This window comes from Cebidichthys violaceus, unplaced genomic scaffold (assembly GCF_023349555.1).
Source record: "Cebidichthys violaceus isolate CVI_PGR_0920_01 unplaced genomic scaffold, fCebVio1.0.p SCAF_17, whole genome shotgun sequence".
NCBI classification, from domain to species: domain Eukaryota; kingdom Metazoa; phylum Chordata; class Actinopteri; order Perciformes; family Stichaeidae; genus Cebidichthys; species Cebidichthys violaceus.
In genome coordinates, this window is record NW_027176340.1 from 5,678,642 (window position 1) to 5,692,726 (window position 14,085).

Below are 14,085 nucleotides of genomic sequence, written 5' to 3' on the forward strand. Positions count from 1 at the left end.
ATGGCCTGACTGAGTGAGGAGGTGTGTAATAAAACATATCCATTTAGAAAAATTACAAGACAAGGGGATTTGATCTCTCTCAACTACAAAAAAAATAGAGTTTGACATAGATAATGGATCAACACAACATGCAACAACATGCATGATGCATATGTGCATATGTGCATATATATATATATATATATATATATATATATATATATATATATATATATATATATATATATATATCAAACATATCTCCAAACATGAATCCATTCTGCAGGAGAAATATTCCATAGATCCTCCTCATCTCTCCTCTCTAACAGACCAGCTGCATCTTAAATGCCTTGCTTACTGATTCAGGGCTAAAATATTATCCATTTTCTGCACACCCACAAACCACAGACATGCATGGAACAACGTGTACAGATTAGTAATCACACATCACAGCCTCCCGCCATGCAGATGATTTACACCAACAGAATCAAAAGCAACTAACTAATGCAACCGGCGAACAGATAAACTGTTCATTCATTCACAGGAGCACAGCGCATACTTACACAGCAGCAAGGTTATCACCACCATCACCGTGACGTGAAAATCCTCCCACCTTAAAACGATATTGCAACGGCACATGCAGCAGCGGACTAACCACCACAGCGGTGTGCAGTATGTGTGTGTGTGTGTGTGTATATGTGTGTGTGAGTGAGTGGGTGTAGGTGTGCGTGTGTGTGTGGAGACTCGCTAAGCTGCACACTCACTGCTACTGCCTCAGCTGGGGCTGTCTCAATGCACAGCCTGTACCATGTCGGCAGGCGGCAGGGGTGGGCGTGTGTGTGTGTGTGTGTGTGTGTGTGTGTGTGTGTGTGTGTGTGTGTGTGTGTGTGTGTGTGAACAGTGCTGCATAGCAAGGAGGATGCTCTTCACTTGACAAAGCTTTCCCCTCACTCGATAGAAGGATCGAGATAGATGGATGGAAAGATAAATTAATGGACGGGTTGATGTAGCTAGAGAGAGCTGAAAGGTTGGAGGCATGGAGAAAGAAAAGAAAGAAGGGAGCAGATACGACAGATATTCTAAACATCTCTCTTTTTCTGTGTTTCTCTCCTACTTCCTCTCTGTGACATTTTGCCCTCAGAGCAGAGCAGGACGTCCACTGTAGACATGCATGCAACCTCATTTCAGAAATGACTGGAGAAAGAAGAGAGATGGAGGGGGGGGGGGGGGGGGGGGGGGAGGGGGGGGGGGGGGGGGACAGAGGGAAATAGAAAGAATAGATAAATGATGTAGAAGACTACACACTGGAGCAAGAAAGGTGAAAGCAGCAAGAGACGGAGAGAGAGGTTCGAAATGTCAAACAAAAAAAGAGCAAAGGGAGAAAACTGGGGAGGCAGTAAAGGCAGAAACAAGAGTGAAAGATGTTGAGGGAAAGAAGGAGCAAACCTTTATGCGAAAAACTGAGATAGAGAAGAGGGAAGAGGAGGAGGAGGGGGGGGGGGTAACTTTCAAGGACATGGATCGTTGTCAGGCTCATTCTTGTGTTCTGCAGGTCGGGATTCCCATACCACACATGCAGACTTGCATACAGCTCATCCCAGTGGACATGATGGCTGCGGGACATGATGCTTTTGGGTGCCTCTGTATGTGTCTGGCTCATCCACACACACACACAAATACACACACACACACACACACACACACACACACACACACACACACACACACACACACACACACACACACACACACACACACACACACACACACACACACACACACACACACACACACACACACACACACACACACACACACACACATCCACAAATACAAACACACCTGCTCTGCCCCAGCCAGTCATCTGGCTATCCTGCAAGCCAGCCTCGACAGGAGAGGATAACAGCCTTGTGTCATGTTGCCGTCACTTCACTATCCCACATCTCATCCTGTCACAGCTTGGAGAAGGGGAGGAGGAGGGAAGCCAGAGCCTTGCTGTGTCAAACTGCCCCCCTCCCCTCCCTCTCTTATTTGTCTTCTGGTTTTTTTTCTCTCTCTTATTTGTCAAGGCCTATTTTTCAGTTTCTTTCTCTCTGTGTAACACTCTCTCTACCCCCTGTTGTGTCACAGGTGTATTATGTAAATATCAGATGTTGGACAGCATCAGCATCACTAGCAGCATCCCCCCCCCCCCCCCCCCCCCCCCCCCCCACACACACACACACACACACACACACACACACACACACACACACACACACACACACACACACACACACACACTTTAGGTTATTCCCACTAGAATAAATACAGGTTAAAGAGAGCTGAGCTGTGCACATCCAGCATGTGCTGACATACCTACAGTATTGTAGACGTCTAAGTCTTTGCATGCCGTACAGTAGAGCTACTGCTGCACAATTGTTCCACTTGAGAAGGTGAACATCTTTTGTTATCTGACAAGTTGTGAGTCACAAAATGAAGCGTTCAGCATAAAGTTTGGAAAAAGGAGAAAAAAGGGGATATTGTGAGGCTTTTTAAAGAAAGATCAGATTCTGTCATGGTTAATGTCAAGCTTTGAGACTTGCTTGCTTGCTTATTAACAAGCCTCAACTACTCCAAACATCCCATTGTGGCAAGGATTTATCTGAGACACCATGTCTTGCACTGGACTTTTACTACAGAGGACCCCTTTAAAGAAACTCAAACTTCAACCAGCTCACTAGCTTGCCCGCTGTTGATTTTGCATTGTGTGCGTATATTTGCAGATAAATACTGTATATATATAAGGTGTAGGTGAATTGTATAATGTATAATAAAGGACACTGCACACATTTATTGCAAATCTGAGATACATATTTTAATCACGATCAATTTAGGGAAGATGGACAAAAAAGGAGATTATTCATCGAATGAGTTGCCATCATGGCTGCAGTAATGCAGGTGAAGACAGGTGGAATGAACTATAATGGTATAGAAGTAGTTGGCAGGCCTATATAGTCCTTTATATTATTGAGTTTACAGGATGACTTTGTACTAAGTTCATATATAATAATGTTGTTTTATGAGGAAGCATATGGTGGGGTGTGAAAAATATAGGTTTTAAAGAACATCTATTGGGATCATTAATCTTTGATGGGGAAGGAAAACAGAGATATTTTCTGAATGAGGGAGCCATACACAGAGAGAGAGAGAGAGAGAGAGAGAGAGAGAGAGAGAGAGAGAGAGAGAGAGAGAGAGCAGTGATGGGGATCAGAAACAGGCCCTGAATATCAATGCAGCACGTCTGAGAGAATTCAGGGCTGCAGTGCACCAAAACCTTGGAGAAAGTGCGCGAGAGGACAATACCATCACAGGCAGCCAGAGCTGGGGTTACCTGTCCTAAGCTAAGCTAAGACCACCCATACAAAATCACCATCTTGCTCCACTTAAATGTCATGAATCAGAACACACCACGACATCCCCCTCATTTGGATTTCCTTTTTGACATCACTTGTAAAATTGTCCTTGTCATTGTAATTCTAGGTTTGAATAAAAAAAAGACATATTTTGTGAACTCAGATGTTGTGAGAGACACTGATGTACTTCTTACCACACCTAATTTCTAGTGGGAAAAAAACTCAGCAATTTGAAAGTCAGCTTCTCCCCCACCCAAAATCCTGCAGGTAAGCCTATTCAAAGTAGATGCTGCAGGCACACCTACGCACTAAAGCAAGGAAAAGAAAACACAAACACACATTTTTAGCTTAAGCTAAATTGATGCCATTCATCCTAATAATTAAATGAATTGACTGTTGTTCAAGAAGCCTGCTAGACACATTAGTGTAATGCTCCTCATCCTCTTTGTCTCTCTCTACATAGCTCCATTTCCTACCAGAAGGGCTCCGTTAACCCATAATGTGCCATGTTTACCTTAGGTCAGTCAGACATCTCACATCCACGTCACAAATACGCCACCAGCCCATAAGCATTAGCCTTATTAATTGCGGAAGCGTTAGACCATCTCCTGAGTGCCGTAATAAAATAAAAGCATACAATCAGTGACTTTGTGCAGGCACGCACACAAGCATGCGGTCAATGAGACGACTCCCAAAGGTCTTTAACCTTTCTCTATGAGAGGTCACCATCACGCATACTCCCTCTTATCTAATATATTACTCACAGCGCTGAATGTCTGTACTTCCTTCAAGCAATAATCTCTGACAGTTATGAAGAGTGAAAGCCAATTCTACAGTCTAGGGCCGGTTTCATCTGATGTGCAACATGCAAGCTGCAATTTGCAATATCAGATTAACTTTCATGTTGATTTTGACAGTATTCACAAATTTAAGACAATTGACTAGTGACCCACACATTCCTATTGGGAATAGTCCCGCAGAACAAATAAATGTATCTGAGATTTGCGAAAGCAGCCCCTGAAACACAGGAATGTTTAAGAGAGTTTGGATATTTGAATGCGCACTAGTATCCTGGTTATATTCTAGTTTTTGGAGTATCTATATTTCAGAAACCTAGAAACGCGGTTATGCTACCTGGAGTATTCCAATAGAAACCAGGATACAGTGTCATGCATATTATCCTGCGTTCTGAATATTTCAGAAACCAGCCACCAGCCTGAGATCTCTTGCTCCGCCCCCATCCAGCCACCAGAGCACTTACCATTACATTGCCTGCTGTTTTGGATTCCAGGCGTTAATATTGTATTTTGTTACATTTCTGTAAGTTTATACTGAACCCTTCAGTATAGACCTAGTAATTACCCGTGTAGCCCCAACTCCAGCAGGAAAGATGTTCACTCTCATTAGTACGCAACATTCTCTGGTTTCGAACCAAATGAAAAAGTTATTTTTAAGCTGTGGGAAAAACAAGTTAGGATCAAGGAGAGAAACACCACAAATCTCCGCTCCCATCTTAAAACTGACGATTAACAAAATATTCAAGTCTGCCACCAACTCCATCTACAAAGAGCAGCTGAACCAAAACTCCAACAATGGTGAGCAATCATCCCTCAATCATTGGGGCAAAATATAAAAGGGACAGTCGAGGTGGCGAGACAAAAAGGGGACAGTTACTACCAGTTGATTGATCTGATTTATTGATTTCAGCATGCCTCTGTGTAAAACTGCCTAATGTGGCCACTTATGCGTGTCCGGTCCATAGATGTGTATACATATGTGTGTCCCAAAAGTCGTCAGTGCGAGAATTTCAAAACCACCTAATCGTAATAATACCCTTCATTTAATACCACCAATCCACTTCCAGGTTTACGCAGCAACTAATGATCATTTTCATTATAGATTAATTCACCAGTTATTTTCTCATTCAAACTATTAGTCACTAATATATTAGAAAATAGTAAAGCATGTCTATCACAACATCCCCGAGGCTGTGGTGACGTTTTCCAATTGCTTGTTTGTCTGACCAACAGTCCAAAACCAGAAGATATTTAGTTGACCATCATAAAAGACAAATAAAAGAAACAAATCTGCATATTTCAGTTACAAAATGATATCTGTTGACTAACTGCAGTTTTTGCATAAAATATGCTTAATTGGTATACTATTATTGGTAAATATGAATAAAACACCACACTCACAAATCCATGGGAGACACCTCTGTCTACCCATTGTTGTGAAACAAGAGAAGAGAAGATTAGCAAAAATTCAGGGTGTTTAATTTGTGGCCAATCTTACTGTGACTCATAGAACCACAACCAGCATGACAAGCAATACAGTTCAATGAGGGCCTCATCATCCCATCCCATCTCTATCTCATACACCTCTCTCTACACTGCTCTGTCCCTTTTCTCTTCTCTCAGTCCTTGTTCCAACACTGATGGAGAGCTTCATCTAACTCCCCAAGGACAGCCATAAGCCATACGACTAATGGAAACGCACACACAAACCTGATAGCTCCACAAAAAACTTAGAAACCCACACCCACACCCACACACACACACACACCCACACACACCACACACACACACACACACACACACACACACACAGCCAGCAGACAGGAAGACATCGTCCGACAGTTGAGATGAACTCAGATTCTCTTTAGCTAAGCTTCCTGCACACTGAAACCGGAGGCAAGGGTAGGCAAAGGACAAGGGGACATTACACAATGACAGAGACACCTTTTCCTACAGAGGCTATACCCCTTGGAGTCGTAGACTATACTGTATACAAGAAGTGGATGTAGCCTCCTGGTCTGAAAAATGAAGCGAAGAAGTGCCTTAAACCTGCATTCTTTCTAATAGCCAATGGGGGGCGACTCCACCGGTTGCAAAAAGAAGTCTGCTTGTAAAGAATGATAACGTGACCCTTTATTTATTACCTCGATAAATATGTTCCTAATGAGATCATGGTCGATCACTAGTTCCAAGTCTTCTTCAGTGCATTACGATGTGCATTTTGTAAATCATGGTCCCATTCAGGGTAAACTAGATTTTACAGAAGTGTATGCATTAGGGCATGGTTACCTTGTGATTGACAAGTCAGTCCAATGGCGACCTGTCAATCAGGATAGAGAAGTAGCGACGCTTATCCCTCCACAGCTGCACCGTCTCATCCAGATATGGTCCACGTCTGTCTCCAAAATAAAACAAGATGGCGACAGCCAAAATGCGAAACCCAAGGCTTTAAAACAGTAGTCCACTAACCAATGGGTGACGTCGCAGGGGCTACGCCCACTTCTTTTTATACGGTCCATGGTTCTATAGGGTACTACAGTCACGCTGTCCCCTCTTTCCTTGTGTTTCTGGTTGCTTATACTGTTACTTTCCTCAGCAACATCCCCTCTAATGAATTCATTAATTAAGCCTGAAATTCAATCATTTGTAAAGATATGTATGTCAATAGTTGTATTATTAACAGATATGGTGTGGACAGAAACTCAGTCATAAAAATGCAAAAGGTAGTCTCAGTAATCTTTTTGACATTAATATGCAAATTAATGCAGCAAGGTACAGCAAAATATATATAAACAGGGGTTTAAGAGTTTTACATTAAGTATTCAAGCAGACAGACATGTTTGGGGGCGCGGAAGAGATATGACTCATATGTATTGTAACTGTTGATTTTATCTTACTAACACTGCATGAATTTAAAAGTCAATCACTTTAACCACTAAATGCATGACATTGCATATGATTGATTATATTCTGTTTTTATGCTTTACAGATTAAATTTAGTCAGGCAGTATTTCTTCCAGATCTACTATTAGAATGACACTCACTCAGACTGTAAATAAATTTAGATTAAATGTTTCACATGTTTGCTCGGGCATTTTTAGCACTCAGGATATAGCAGCATGGACAGATTTCTGAGTGACACTGTAATATTGATTAATCCTTACCTCACTGCATTCAGTGAGAGCACCTCATTTTATTTCGCTAGTATGTCGCACATTAAAACAATGTTCATAGGCTGAATGGCGGTGCAGAAACTGTGAAGAGAGACTGGTGCCTCAGCACTGTTGGTGCTGCAATATTAATGAATGACCACATGGTCCATCCTTAACACCTAACAAGTGCAAACACAGGGGTTTCAGAAGGTTGTAAAGAGTCTGGTGAGAGATAATTGTATGTGGGGGGTGGAGAACTAAGACTCACTGTTGAGGCGTCCGGGTCAAACAGAGCTTTTACTTTTCCTCCTCCCCATGTCGGTGATTGACTTTCTACAAAGAACACATTTAAGGTTGCACATGGAAGGTGTGATTGACTAAACTAGCTCTCTACTTAAACCTGACATTCAAATTAAAATGCATATTCCTTTGCGTTCTCTTCTATTTTTCATCCCTAATACAAATATAGATCAAAACAAAGTGTTTGGACTGGTCACATGTTAAAACAATCAATTAACAATAATCAACAATCAATTAAAAAATAATTGATTTGATTCCACTTCATTAGAACAATGCTCAATGTCGAAGAAAATATTTTCATATATGATATAATTCAGTTTCTTGTAACTACAGTTATTACAACAAAGAGCTCTTAATAATGTAGTAGTGTGGAGATCCACAAGGTTTTAATCTCACTTTTCCAAATTATCACTACATGTACGGGGGGTTTAGATAGAAGCCTTATTTCAGTACCCCAATTCCTGCAGGGGAAACCCATCACCTTGCTGATGGTGGTCTTTGTTCATGATTGGCTGACCCCTGGGAGCAGAGCTAATTTAAAAAAAACACACACACACACACACACACACACACATTGTTGTACTGATAGTCTAACAAAGCTGCCTGCTTCTGAAATCTGTTCAGCTGGTAGGGTATTCAGTGAAGTACAGTCGAGAAAGGCTGGGTGTCCAAAGCCATTAATCTACCCTAGCTTCCTCGTTTTTCTCTTTTTCATTTATCTCCTCTCCCTCTCGACACATAGACTCCCTCCTAAATAGCCACAGATTCAGTTCTTATTCCCCCATTTCCAGGGGAAATTAATGCGTGGTTGAGGTGAGGTGTGAGGATTAAGCTGTGGCAGAGGATTAATCAGTCTTGCATGTCTGTAAGCTGGACAATTACACATAGTTTATAAAAAGACTGGAACACGCTTATGAATAGATACAGCCAATGTGATTGAATATAGTTCATTCACAGTTGAACACAATAGACTTCCCAGCAAGAAAGGACAACTTGTATTGTCTTTTAAATACTCTTTTGTTGCGATGCTTTTCGACATTATTTTCCTTATAAGGAGTAATGGCATCATTTCCTTGTTAAATAAATATCAAAAAGGCTTTTGAGACTCTCACATCACTATTTGCTAAGTAATGATGATTAAACTTAAGGGCACTTGGAAAAACCCACCATGCTGCTTCTCTTGAGAAAAAAACAAAAAAAGCACTGAATTCACTTCAAAGTTAGTTAGTTAGTGCTGTTGTATTGCTGTCGGACCGTCCCGTTAACACAGGCGTGTGACTCGCTGTTGCAAGCGGATGACAGTTGGTTTTTTTGGACCGCAGCGAAAATATTGTTTTTGAAAGGCTAAATACCAACGCAGAATATTTATTGAGATACGCATAACACATGTTTTAAGTTTGGAAATGAATACTGCTATAATTTTTTCAAGAAATTTTGACTTTTGTGTGTGTGTGTGTGTGTGTGTGTGTGTGTGTGTGTGTGTGTGTGTGTGTGTGTGTGTGTGTGTGTGCGTGTGTTTGAGAGAGCGGAAGAGAAGGTGGACTATTGTACGTTTCTGTAAGTTTTTAATAACGTTAACTCAAATGTCAATGTTATGAATGAAGCTTCAAACTATTCATTACAGCCCTAGTTCTGGATATGATATGGATTGTGACATTAAAGACCCTGATGCTAAACAGAACACGATGCTGCAACATGGTCACACCAAGCACACACGTACAGGCGGGGAGCCGTTGTTTGAATAGAAGACACATTGCTTTTAAATATACTTTTTTATGTTTAGATATTTGAAATGAAACGTTCAAACTATTTTTTAAATGTATATTCACCTAACTGGCTGCATTGCTTGCAAAAACCTTATAGGTTCTGTTATTTAATTCATTCATATTTAATTCATTCATTTAAGGTTTTGAGTGTAATGACTCAGCAACTCGTGGATGGAGTTTCACCATGAGTTTTCACCAGCTAACGATAACTTCTTGAGTTGCGACTACTGTCATTGGAATACAGAAACGTGAACAGTAATGAGTCCACTTGTTATGTATAGTTTCAGCTACCGAGATATACTTTGGATGAACTATGTCATCTGTAAAAAGGACAACCTTATCCTCACTGTAGTGGGAACCAGCCAATGTTAGACATTTGCTTTGGGTAAACGCATGCTTTATTTATGAGCTGATGTGATCCTGAATGCATTTAAGTCAGAAGCCCTTATTTAACTGACAGCAGAGTGTTTGGGGGAGCATTTTCTAACTAATCTCTAGGGTGTCCTAATGCTACTCACAGCTGACAGCGAGGACGTTTAAAAGAGTGTGTTCTGTACAGACAGAGTGCAACACTTTGGAAATGTCTCAACCTCACCAATACAACCTGTCCAATACAATCAAGAGCAGATACTTACCGCGCTCACAAACCATGAATACGAATAAACACTAATGCACTTTCACACTTCAAACTCCCTCTAAAAATTAGTTGTTTTGAAGTGAGGGGAACTTTTCAAGGACCGTGTTTTAAACAGCCAATTAATCAGAGCCAAGTAGTTACACTGAACGATTGCAAGCTCTCTTCACCGCAGGACAGGAGAGGACAGCAGAGACAGAGAGGAAGAGGGAAAGAAGAGGAGGGAAAAGAAGAGTGCTGACAGATCGTCTCTGACCTTGAGTGGGGAAAAAAGCTGGAGACAGATTATCTGAGTGCATGAAGAAGACAAGTCCAACACCTCCACCAATGTCTGTCTGTCATTGTCTATTGCTTGCTGTCCATCTTAGTGCCTGAGCCAGTATAAATTTACAGTCAGAGACCGTCTGCATGTTTGTCAAATTACTCTGCCATCTGTCAGCCTTCCAAATTTTCAAGCAAATGACAAATGTAAATATTGGTTAACATTTTTACCCACTAATGATGAGCTTTAAAGAGAGAGCAAATACGAAAGATGTCACCTTTGGTTTAGTATGGGAAGGCAATTGGGAATTCCCATTTACTGGTGTCCAACGTTTATGGGATGTACTGTACTGACAATAATTCATATGGTACTTAATCTTAGAGTCATTCTGAAATGTACAATCAATTTCACTGTATTGTAGTCAAATACTAATTGATATGGGATCAATTATCAATTGAGATATGCAACATGAAAGTGAGAAAATGCTATAGTACACTTTTCCCCCATTTCAAACATTGTATATGGATCTGATCAGCAGCATCCAATATATTGAGCATGGTAGGCAATTAAAGAAACATTTCAGTGCCCCCTTAGAGACTGACAGAAGTTATTCATGACATGCATTATTCCCAAGAGGTGTCTTAAAATTGGATTACTGGCATGTCACCTTTGTGTGTGACAGATTGATGGGCAGACAATTCGATCTATAGTCCCTCCCCCAGGGTTTAAGAGGGGTCCACTAGGTTTTAGTGTTATATCATTGATGTGGTGTGTCTCTTGTGTTACGGTGGAAAAATGGCTGAAAAAAAAACTGTAAACAAATATCCAAAAAGCAAACAGCAAATTTAAAGCCACCAACCAGTTGCACTATATTGCATAACTGCAATATAGTGCAACTCTTATATGACTGATGTGTTAAACTATACCAGTGAAGATTATGACCATGCTACATTACCTACAGCATGAGACTCTGCTGCCATCAATGCACACAGTTATTGCACTGGGTATCTTCAACTGCATGCTTCAATGACAATGACTACAGCAGTTTTAGTTCAATGACATTTTTTTCTAAAAGAAATTGTGTAAATGAGGAAGAAATAAAAAAAATAAGGAAAATACTTTTTTCACTATTTGTCATGAATCTATTTGTCTTTTCTTTTTTTTCTCCAACCAAGAAAAAGCCAATATTCCCCAAAGATAAAATCATTTCTCATCGTATATATATCCATAAACAGAGTTTTATTTGAAATATAAATTTTATGACTCATAGCTTTTAACAACAGCTCTGGTGCAGAAGTAGCAGAGCAAAGAGGAGACAAATCTATTTTGGATGCTGTGCTGCATCCAGCCGCTGACATGAGAGATTTGCTGACAATGTTGCAACATCCCTCACCCAGCACTCCGAATTGTTCAGGACATTTGAATTGAGATTAAACATCACAGTAAAGTAGACGTACATAACATGGACTAACAGAGAGTGATAATACTGCTTTGAAAGTATGGAAAAGATGGAAAACATATTTAAATAAAAACTAAAAATATTTTTGTTTGAAGTCTTGATTTTCAGATATTTTTGACAAAATAATTGGATCCTAACAAGCAACAATGTTTGGAAACTTCAGTGATAAGAAAACAATCAGCCAATGAATAATTCAGTCTTAAATTAATTTAGAAATGTGCTTAGAATTGGCTTTTGAACAGACATAATAAACCTCCAGGAAGAAAATATTAACATTAACAAGAACAAGCAACACTAACTCACAACACCTTCGAGATATATTAATTAAAAGGACAGACAGTAGGAAGGCAGGAGGTAATCCCCAGAAAGAAACAAGCTTGTTCAACTGGATTCTGATGTGACCTCTAGCACCATTTAAAACACTCCACAGAGTCATTGATGGCCCTCCTTATTGCAGCCACTTCTGCAGCTTTGCAGTAGAGAACATCACTTGTGTTTGATCACACACACAAACATGAACACTATGGGTGTAAACATAATGATACGATGTCATATTGATTATTTGGACAACGATAGAATATTTGCCAGGGCTCCGGATTAACTTTTCCACTGGTGCTACTAACTAACTTCTCTCAGACTAGCTCAGTCGTAACCTCTCGTCTCTTCCTCCTCACCGGCCTCCTTCTCTTCACTTAATTTGTTTTTTTAAATAGTCAGATTAATTTCTCGAACACTGTAATAACTAAACATATGCACGCATGGTGTGTAATTAGTCTCAAAGCCTTGCAAAAAATACAAAATCAGGAGCGTCCATTTCAAGCACACAGAACGGTACCTCACTCGCAAGGGAGCATTTCTGATTCCCTACATGCTAGCATGCTCCACACTCACGCCTCAGGTTCGACTTTCCAGACTTTGGACGCGGGGTTGACAGTGGCTGGTGTCTCCACTCCAACAGGGGCACCGATGACAATGATCACCATGCACTTATTATGCAAGTTGGCGGTTTTTGGGGGTCAGGTTCAGGTGATTGATTAAAGGAACGGGGGGGGGGGGGGGGGGGGGGGGGGGGGGGGGGGTTCCATAGTTAAAAAAAGACATTTATGTCTAACTTAAAAGAGCCGGTCGTCTTCCACGCAGTCCGCCATTTTGCTCAGCCATGTAGCAGCTCAGAGCGGACACTGGCTGTAGCGAGAGCATTTCGCGTTTTACGTTAACCAAAGGTAGGGATGCGTTCCGAAACCCGGTATTAAATGGGCCCTGGTGCTAAATAATTAAAGATTGCGGTATTAATAAGCCCCGACGTTACTGGTGCTTTTTATTCGTACTTTTTAATGTTTTGGAATCATGTATTATAAAGCCGCAGTGAGCATTTGCTCTGCTCTCTCTGTTAGGCTGTGCTCCTCCAACTACACACACACACACACACACACACACACATAAACACAAACACAACAACCAGACATGTAAACGAAAGTGAAACCTAATTCAACATGTCCGCAGTCTCATCCACCGCCGCTATGTTTACACAAGCACAGCACGCAGGACTGGCCAAACGCTTTTTTTTTCGTAAACTTCTGTGTTGGTTGAGACAAAGCAGGAGGGCAGAGGACAGGAGGGATGACTGATACTGACTGATGTCTGTCTAGGTTCTTCATTCTTTATAAACTTCACTTAGAAATGTTATTTATTTCATTGACATTTTACATTTGTTTCTAGTAAGATACTAATTACTTTATTTAGTGACTTTGCTGTTGCTTCCCTAGAAACAATATTTAGTTATATCTAAATTAACTTCAAATTCTGTTCTGTTCTTGTTTTTAAAATTCTATATATCTTTTAAAAAACAATTATTTAGTCATGTAGAAAAGCAGAGAATTGATAAGAGTAGCTCCTAGTTGTACTAAAATCACATTCCTATCCCTACCTGTCGGCCAGCATAGTTCTCCGACACGCGTGGAAAGGGAGGGGCTGAGCTGAGGGGTATTTAGTTGGTTGCAACCTGCCACAAACACTAGATGCCACTAAAACATACACTCTGTCCTTTAAGTTGATTCTGGAAACATGCGGTTTTAGGCATTTTAATCGGGTCAACTTCCGGGTCAACCTTTACCACACTAGGACATTTGCTTGGTCCTGTGTTCCCGACATGTAGGTAAAAAAACATGAAGAACACAACATTTTAACATGTGCAGCGTTAAAAACAGACGCTCAGCGCCTCGTCACGTTGTGTTTTTAGCAGAGAGAAAGTACACAGCGCTGCCATTGTAAAGAGTTGCCCTGCAGTTGACCTTTAAACAATGGATACGAGTGGCAATTTCCAGCTCTCTTGTGATGCTCT

The 14,085-nt window shown here is 40.8% G+C and overlaps 1 protein-coding gene across 3 annotated transcripts in view; it reads right to left on the reverse strand.

Moving 5' to 3' along the window:
• atp2b2 (ATPase plasma membrane Ca2+ transporting 2) overlaps positions 1-14,085 on the reverse strand; it is a 125,879-nt gene that overhangs the window by 82,030 nt on the left and 29,764 nt on the right. For 2 of the 3 annotated variants that reach the window (XM_068712314.1, XM_068712312.1), the window contains exon 1: positions 543-729. The exons of the other annotated variant lie outside the window; for it this stretch is intronic. The gene's annotated coding sequence lies outside the window, so the exon portion shown is untranslated. Of the gene's footprint in view, positions 1-542; positions 730-14,085 lie in introns of those variants that run through there. 3 annotated transcript variants of the gene reach the window in all.